Below are 9,454 nucleotides of genomic sequence, written 5' to 3'. Positions count from 1 at the left end.
GGTATGTGCAAATTTTGACCATTTTGTCAAATAGATCACCCATGAAAGTTAATTTTGCGCATTTCTATATGTCTTTGTTTACATAGGCATGCCTAAACCTGCATGTTAAAGATGTCAGACTTATTTTGAAATTGAGCAGAAGGAAATCAATTTGGGTTTTTGGTATATAAAATAAAATAGATTTACTATGACAAAGAACTTCAGATATTTACTTACCATTTGAACTATAAATGATTCCTTTGAGGGTTATTGTAATTCAACTGAGTCAGATTAAGAAATAAGAAAAATATAGTAAACATTAGAAATAAATTGTATTCTAAAAACACATTATAATGTATATTTGTACTTTTGTTAAGCTTCCTAATATCCTTAGATTGTAAGATTGATCCTCAGGAATTCATCAAACTATTTAGAAAATTATGGATTTTCTCTGATTACAAAAACTATGTGTGTTCAGTTGGGAAAATTAAGAAAATAGAGACATGCATCCCATTGAGATGGTAATAACAATAGCACCAAATATCTTCCCTTGATCCTGACCCCCAGGCTGTACAAGAAGTTAGTTTCTTAAAATGCCACCAGAGGGCGATCAATCCAAAAATTACTCTATCCTATTATAAATAGGCTTTCATGCTGTGGAGATGCCAACAGGTTTTCAACTTCAGTTTGGGAAGAAAGAAAGAAAGAAAGAAAGAAAGAAAGAAAGAAAGAAAGAAAGAAAGAAAAGGAATTGAAATGTCTTAGCTTGGTAGAAAATGTATCTGAAAAGGTGTTTAATTTTTTTTTTTTTAATTTTCATCACTACCTTTTCTGGAATCGAATTATACATTTCTGAATATAGCAAACATTTATTGAGTGCTCATGTTATGATAGGTGCAGTTGATAAAACTTGGTCTTCATGTTTTACTATTAATATTTTCTCTGGGTAAAAAGGGATACATAAACAAATGGATTAGTATCCAATTTGTTGTGTACCACACAAAATATTGAATGCAGCAAAGGACAGGATTAATTCTGCTAAAGGCAAATATGGGAGAAGAATGTTTCACGGAACTGAACCTTTGAAAATGAATAGACACACTGAATTTCCAGGTTAGAGGGGTGGATTGAACATGTGCATTTAATTTTCTTCCCTCTTGAACAAACATTAAAAATAGGAAGTGTTTTGTTTTCAGACCTAAACCCACAAGCATTATGCAAGCAGGAGATGAAACAATAGCAAAAAATTTTGGAAGCTGAAGAACCTGTGGAACATTGGTAAGGGATTTGACAGACCTGAGAAAACAAAATCCCAAACTGTCAATGGGAAAGTTGAGAAACCAACTATACTTACACAGCAAAATCTGCAAAGGGCACAATTCCTAGGCTCTTAAAGTTAGGAATGACAAGTAGAGGACTGGAGGTCAAAGGGAGAGAAGACTTGATATCAGGAGGACCAAGGTGAAAGCTATTTGAGAAGAAATTAGAGCACTAGACCCTCCTTCACCCTGGCACAAATCAATGATGGGGATTAAGAGATCACCCCCGTCCCAATCTCTTACCCAGAATGGTCCCCAGAAGGCAGCAGCAGTTAGACCGCTACCCAGTAGGTGGAAACTTGGAAGATTCTTCCTTGGAGGAATCTGGCTATCCAAAAAGAAAGTATTTAAAGATACCGACATCAAGGTTTTCCCAAATGCCTCCCCACCACCTCCCTATAGTGAAACTCACAAGCTCGCTCTTACTTCAAAAAAAGTTTTTTTAATGTTTATTTTTGACAGAGACAGAGCGTGAGTGGGGGAGGGGAAGAGAGAGAGGGAGACACAGAATTTGAAACAGGCTCCAGGCTCTGAGCTGTCAGCACAGAGCCCGATGCGGGGCTTGAACTCACGGAGTGTGAGATCGTAACCTGAGCTGCAGTCGGACGCCCAACCAACTGAGCCACCCAAGTGCCCTGCAGCTCATTCTTATTTTTAAGTAGATCAGCAAGGATTACCAGACATCTGATGAAAGTCTGTTATATAAAAGATAGAGACAATAATAATAATAATAATAATAATAATAATAAACACAAGCAGAAGCAGTATCTTGGAGGAAACAAACGATTCAAGACTTAAAAGCAACAGTTATAATCAAATCCTCAAAGAGATAAGAAGGGATATTGCATCCATTAAACAAGAACCAAGGCTATGGAAATAGACAATTTAGGAAAACAAAAAACTAAAAAGAACTCTTGGAAATTAAAAATACAGTAGCAGAAAACAAATACGTGTGCTGTTCAATGTGGTAACCACTAGCCACTAGATTTAAACTCATAGTACTTTAATAAAATTAAAAATTTAACTCCTTATTTGCAATAGTTGCATTTCTGATCATCAAAGCCACGTACAGCTAGTTGCTAAATATTGGACATCTCCAAGATAGAACATTTCCCATAACTGCAGAAAGTTCTGTCGATAGCACTTGAGAGGGTAAGTTTGAGGAGTTCTCTGTAAATATGGAAGAGAAGGGGGCGCCCGGGTGACTCAGTCAGTTGAGCATCTGACTCTTGATTTCAGCTCAGGTCATGATCCCAGGGTCATGGTATTGAGCCCTGCATAGGGCTCCTCGCTGAGCATGGAACCTACTTAAGATCCAATCTCTCTCTCTCCCTTTCTCTCTCCCTTTGCCCCTCTCCCCTGCTCATGTTCTCTCTCTAAAATAAAAAAAAGTGAAAGAAAGAAAGAAAGAAAGAAAGAAAGAAAGAAAGAAAGAAAGAAAAAAGAAAGAAAGAAGGAAAAGGATGACAAAGGGAAAAGATGAAAAAATCAGAACCATCCAAGTGATAAAAAAAAAAAATGAATAATAGAAGTACCAGAAGGAAAGAAGAAAGTAGAGGAAAGAAAATAATAAAAGAAAAAATTTAAGAAAAGTTCTTGGGACTGAATGATATTAATTACCAGGTCAAAAGAGCCCAAAATGTGTTTAGCTCAATAGAGTCACTCTGAGGCATATTCCTGTGAAATATTAGAATACTAGGGGTAAAAAGAAGATATTACACATTTCCAGACAGGAAAAAATTGTAGCATACGTAGTATTAGGAAACAGAAGGGCTGCTGACTTCTCACTACCAACAGTGAAAGCAAGAAAGCCCTGGAGTATATCTTTCAAAATCTGCAAGAAAATTATGTGCAATGTGGAATTCCATACCTCATCAACTATTTATAGAGCATGAGAGTAGGACAAAGCTGTATTCAGACACACAAGATTTCTTATCTTCTGTGTCTCCTTTCCCTACTGAGGATGTGCTCCACAAAATGTGAGAATAAGCCAAGAAAGAGGAAGACCTAGGATTCAGAAGACACGAGATCTAACACAGGACTGAAGCAAGGGGAGTCCCCAGGATGATGGAGCAGGAAGATTCCAGCATGGCAGTATGAGTAAAGGTAAAGAGGATTGAAGGTACCTGGCGAGGTACTCACCAGACTAATAGCCAGAGATGCAGTGGAAGGAAATTATCTTATGTTGAAAAAATCTTGGTATTATAGTATATTGGCATTATACATTCTTAATAGTACCACAGGCAAGATCAATGGTACATCTGGGTAAATTTTAAAAACTAAATTAATAGGGGTACCCGGGTGGCTCAGCCTATGAAGCGTCGGATTCTCAATCTCAGTTCATCTCACAGTCATGAGTTCAAGGCCCGTGTTGGGCTCCATGCTGGACGTGAAGCCTACTTAAAAAAATAATAATAATAAAAAGAAAATGTTTTAATAAAATAAAATAAAATAATAAAAGATTATAGAAACATCCAGGCAGAAAAACACTAGAGCTATAAAAAAAGAATAGAAATGGGGTGCCTCGGTGGCTCAGTTGGTTAAGTGTCCAACTTCAGGTCAGGCCATGACCTCAACCGCTAGTGAGCTCAACCCTGAGTCAGGTTCTGTGCTGACAGCCCAGAGCCGGGAGCCTGCTTCGGATTCTGTGTCTCCCTCTCCCTCTGCCCCTCCCCTGCTCTCTCTCTCTCTCTCTCTCTCTCTCTCAAAAATAAACATTAAAAAACAAACAACAACAACAACAAAAACAGAACAAAAATTAAGCTGTATTCAGATTTCTCTGAAATAATATATTCTACAAGTCAGTTAATAATATCTGCAGCATTTTGAGGGGAAAAGTTTATGCCCCAAGAATTTTTCACTCAACAAGTTTCCTGTCATGTGTGATGTGAAGAGAAATTCTCAGATATAGAAGGGCCCATAAAATAAAAAAAATTAAAAAAAACTTGAATAAGTACTCCATGCAATTGGAAAATAATTAGATTTAAAATGAACATTTCATGATATAATTTTATTTATCATGAAGGCATTCCTTTGGTCATCATCAAAAGTATTAAACTCAGCACCATAGAAATCATGTGACAAGATCTCTTAAATCTCAGTGTGCGTAAAATCACCCGAGAGCTTGGTAATAATGTAGATTTCTGGTCCTCATTTCATTTTTTTTTACTTCAACATTATCTGGGCATCCTCAGAATCTTCATTTTCACTTAACACTTTAGAGATTCCAAGTACATATTAACACTGACCGTATGTTGTTGTGGAAATAAGATAGATGCTAAAACAGTTTTATTAATACTTTAATTGATTTATTATGAAATAATTCCAAGTGTGTAGAAAAGTTACAAAATAGTTTAAAGCATTGCCATATCCACTTCACCCAGATTCCCCAGTTTTACCTTCTTTGCTCCCGCATTCTCCACCCCTCCTCCCCCCACTTTAATCTTTAGTCTGTGTTTGAACTAGTAAGTGCAAGCTTCTACATGCATAAATGTGTACCCAAAGACACTCTCAGATATCTCCTTAAGTTAGTGATTTCACTTCCATTGGATATATATACCCAGGAGTGAGATTGCTGGATTATATGGTAATTCTATTTTTAATTTGTTCAGGAGCCTCCATACTTTGTTACTGTTTTCCGTAATGACTGTACCAACTTAACATGCATTTTTGTTTACATCAGTATGGACTCGAGGCTTCCTATTTTATTCAAGGGGTGTACTCCATGACTATCATTGTTTAATGTTCAAATTGACCCAGATTTGCCCAAGGGAGACCTTTCATATCAGTTCCTGTGTCCTTTTGGCATGTTTCCATTGTTTTTAAAGCATTTCCCAACTTCCTGTGCAACAAAATGTTTCAAACACTCCATATATTTACCCACCTTGGCCCTGGCTTTGGAATCATTTCTCTAAGGAGTCCTGGTTCATCTTACTGAAGAATAATATTTGGAAACCATGTGCCCATTTCTACTGGGACACCATTGCAGATGAGCCCTGTCATGAACAGAGCTAGAAGATATATACATACTCTACATAACTATTTCTATATTTACCAGTCTTTATATAAACTATGAGTTCACATCAATGCCATCAGTTTCAGCCGAGCACCTCAGGGTTTATCTCCCCCTCTCATATTTGTAAACTCTTCTCCCACAGTAAAAGCCCAGTTCCCATTATTCTCAGTGTAGTCATTGGGTTATTCCTGTATCCCTCCCATGCTGTCTCAATTTCCATGAGCCCTATGGTCTCCTCACTCAGGTATCTTACTTAAGTTTAAATCTATGCAGAATCTATTACTTGTGCTTATTGACAAGAAACAAGCTTCTCAAAATAATCCATGGGAGACTTAACTGTTAAAAACTTAGCTCTCATTCAATCTCCTGAAAATGTGACTTTCAGTGACAAAATACTTGAGGAGCGCACTGTTATGAAACATGGAATTGATTTTTCTGTTCCATAGATTATACTGATTGAAGAAACTGGAATTTGCTTACGAAAGTAAATGAGCTCACCAGGCATATGTTAACTGACTGATTATATTCTTGTGTAGTAGGTTCTTCTATTAGTCAGAAAACTTCAGGATCTCTGGGGCTTCGTTTTCTGTTTCAGCCTGTTCAGTATAAAGTGTACCTTTAGCAGATCCCATTCCAAACACAGCAGGAAAACTGGTCCCTTTGATGTACTTATTAAGTACTTTCGTTAATGATGAAATAGTACTCTTGATATTTTTATACACATTGCCAATCAAATTCTTTAAAACAACTACCCTGAGTTAGGCCACGTCTGTGGTCCCACTTGATGAAGTGGGAAGGTAGGTGCCAAGAGATTCAGAGAACATTCGTCTCAGGCTCTCATAGCTGGGAGTTGACTGGTCCAATTAGAACTTCATCCCCTAGGGCCACCTTGGGGGGCTCAGTCAGCAAAAAGCCCACTTCAGACCCTCTGTCCCTCCCCCACTCACTCTTTCTCTCCCCCTCAAAAATAAATAAACATTTAAAAAAAGAAACAGAGAGAGAGAGAGAGAGAGAGAGAGAGAAACTACATTCCCTACTCCAAATCCAGTAAGCTTTTCATTATTCTTTGGAAAAGAAAATAGAAAAAAGAAACTATAGTTATGTAACAACAGCAAAAAAAAAAAAGAAAGAAAGAAAGAAATCATGTCTTTCCCGATCTATGAAAATCTTTCAGTTTTAAAAAGCAATAAGCCCTTTCCCCTAGAAAAGTTAACCTTGAGGGAGTCATTCCAAAAGTGTGGACAGCACCATCCAATTTCCCTCCTACATCGGCTGACGTGGTAATCACCATATTGCCAAAGGGGCTGGATGCCAGTCTTTCAACCATCTTCATGGTGTGAGACGCCATCGCCCTATATGCTTGCCGGCCCCATATTGGCTACCTTTTCAGCCACGCACATGCCTTTGCATCCTGTGGCACGGTCTCAAAGTACAGTTTCTGACCGGAAATAAGAGGTCACAGGACGCACCATTGTCCTGCTTAAGTTGAGCTATAGTTAATTCATTCCAAGGAGGGGGACATTTCTTCTACTCCAAAAATAAACTGGAAAAGATATTCCGCAACATCAAATCGATGATCCCAGGCTATTTATTAGAGAAGGACAACATGAGTAATTCTTTCGTTTTCGTTCTACTTATTTTACCGGTGTTATCTTGCTTCCTATCCAGGATAGTAGTAACAGCTGGTATTTACTAAGCACAGTTAAAAATGCTCCTCAAATACACATGTAAAGGTTATAAAAATGGGTCTCTTCCTTTCCCAGTATTGGCCTAAAGCATAAGAACCCTAGATATTAAATATCAAAGTGAGTTGTAAGACCACCCCCGAGGGCTTTCAAAGCAGGATTCCATTGAAAACTGGTTATACAACTCATAACTACTTCAGCCAACTCAAATATATAAAAGAGCTGAAATTGTGAGAAAATATTTGAAGACAGTGTATTTGGAGACAGGCACTTTCTGGATCCTTTCCCTATGGCTTACTTCTTCATCCCAAGTTAAGAAGGGCTTCCCCTGGGACATCCGGAGCTTCCTATGCGTTCTGCCCAATGAGGAAGCACAGTGGATGGTTGTCTGGCTTGTATCTGGAGCCATCTAGAGGGGAGGAGAGAAGGATCGGTTCGAAGCATCATTAACAGAGCAGAGTTGCTGCTGTATTAAAATCAACTTGCACCCAGAACGTCAGGACAAACAGTCCATGTGTGGACCAGGAGGGAGGGAAGGCTGGCTTAGAGTCTTCTTAAATTCCGGCTGAGGGAGTGCCTGGAGGAATAATGGGTCTCTAACAGAGATTCTGCGTGGAGTGAGCGACTAAAAACGCATACACACGCGCGCGTGTGCGCATGCACACACACACACACACACACACACACACACACACACACACGTGCACAGCCCACAGGCGGCAACGGGGCGAAAAATACGTTTCCTTCCGCGTGAGAAGCGCAGTTGGATCGTCACGGTGGGGCACTCTGAAACCCCTGGAAAGGAAGTTCCCTTTCACATTTTCCAAGCCTAGACGGTGGAGAATCATCTTCCAACGATACCAGTTAAGTAAGAACTTTTCTGCCCACGCCCTTGCCCTTCCTCCCACTTCAGCGGATGAGAACTCCTGGTTATCAAATTGGAAGATCAAGATCGGAGAGGCGAGGTGAGCAAATAGAGGAGAATTGTGCCCCCTATAGGTTTCCGAGGGGAGGACCCCAGCTCAGGGGAACTTGGATGAAACTGGAACCCTTGGGCGGCGGCTGTGAGCCGAGCGAGTCGGTGGGCTCGCATCCTAACGTTCTCTGGGCCAAGCGGCATCTGCCAGGCGCAAGGATCCATCATGTTCTCCTCCAACGTGTTTGACCAGCCGATTCCCCGGGTCTTCCAGAACCACTTCCCCATGCAGTACCGCTGCTTCTGGGGGTCCATGCTCGCGGGGCCTAATGACAGGGCAGATGTGGAGAAAGGAGGGAAGATAATTATGCCGCCCTCAGCCTCCATCTACCCAGCGGACTCAACATCACCTACCCCATGCTGTTGAAACTGACCAACCAGAACTTAGAGCGCATGGCCCACTGTGAGTTTGTGGTCAACGTGGGCGTCTGCTGCCTCCCACACTGGATGATGCAGAATTTGCTGTTGGAAGAAGGGGGCTTGGTCCAGGTGGAGGGTGGCAACCTTCAAGTAGCCACGGACTCCAAATTCTAGCCTCAGAGCCCCGACTTCCCGGACATCGCCGACCCCAAAGCAGTATTAGAAAACGCACGAAGAAACTGCCTGCCTGACCATAGGGGATGTGGTTGCCATCAACTACAACGAGATTTATGAACTGCGGGTGATGGAGACCAAGCCTGACAAAGCCGTGCCCATTATTGGGTGCGAAGTGAACCTAGAGCTCAATGCCCCACGGGGCTACAAGGAGCCCGAAAGACTAGTTCGGCAGGATGAGCCCACCGAAAGGCGAAGCTGACCACAGCGACTATGCTGGAGAGCTGGGCTTCGGTGCTTTCTCCGGCTCTCGAAAGAGACCGGACTGGAAGAAGAAAGGTGTAGGGCCCAGTCCCTCCCCAGTCAAGCCTGGAGACACTAGAAGGGGAATTCCCAATTATGAATTTAAACTTGGTAAGATCACTTTCATCAGAAATTCACATCCACTGTCAGAAAGGTCGAAGCGGTTGAAGCTGGCGGCAGATTCGTCGCCTTCTCTGGAGAAGGACCGTCGTTGCCTAAAAAGGGAAGAAAGCGTAAGTTGGGACTGTTGGCTGATTGGAAAATAAAAAAATCAGTTGCAAAAAAAAGAAAGAAAGAAAAAAGAAACTGGAAGCCTTTATTACGCGGGACATGACTTCCTAAGCATCAAAGAGTGATGGTCTTTTGCAACGTAGTGAGGTTCTAGAACTTTTTATTGTCATACAAGGATAGTCAGAAACATTAGGGAACTGCCTGGTTTTTCATTCAAAAAAGACCTCCCACTGAATAAATTATAAGTGGCCAATGAGAAGCAAAGGTTCTTTCTGATTACATCACATAAATCTTGATTATTCAATGTCTTGGTCACGTATGAATTATTGCATTGAGTTCCCACAGCAACCCAGTGAGGTAGATCTATTGCTGTTCCCATTTTACAGATGTGGAAATAAGGCACAGAGAGGTG

General features: G+C 40.6%; 1 pseudogene; it reads left to right on the top strand.

The window, feature by feature from the left end:
• The first annotated feature begins 8,110 nt into the window (after positions 1-8,110).
• On the top strand, positions 8,111-9,190 carry LOC109277243 (ubiquitin recognition factor in ER-associated degradation protein 1-like; annotated as a pseudogene).
• Positions 9,191-9,454: the final 264 nt, after the last annotated feature.

Source organism: Panthera pardus, unplaced genomic scaffold (genome assembly GCF_024362965.1).
Source record: "Panthera pardus isolate Hobbes unplaced genomic scaffold, ASM2436296v1 HiC_scaffold_13, whole genome shotgun sequence".
In the NCBI taxonomy this organism is placed as follows: domain Eukaryota; kingdom Metazoa; phylum Chordata; class Mammalia; order Carnivora; family Felidae; genus Panthera; species Panthera pardus.
The sequence above is the reverse complement of the archived record's forward strand: the minus strand, read 5'-3'. Positions and strand labels throughout refer to the sequence as shown.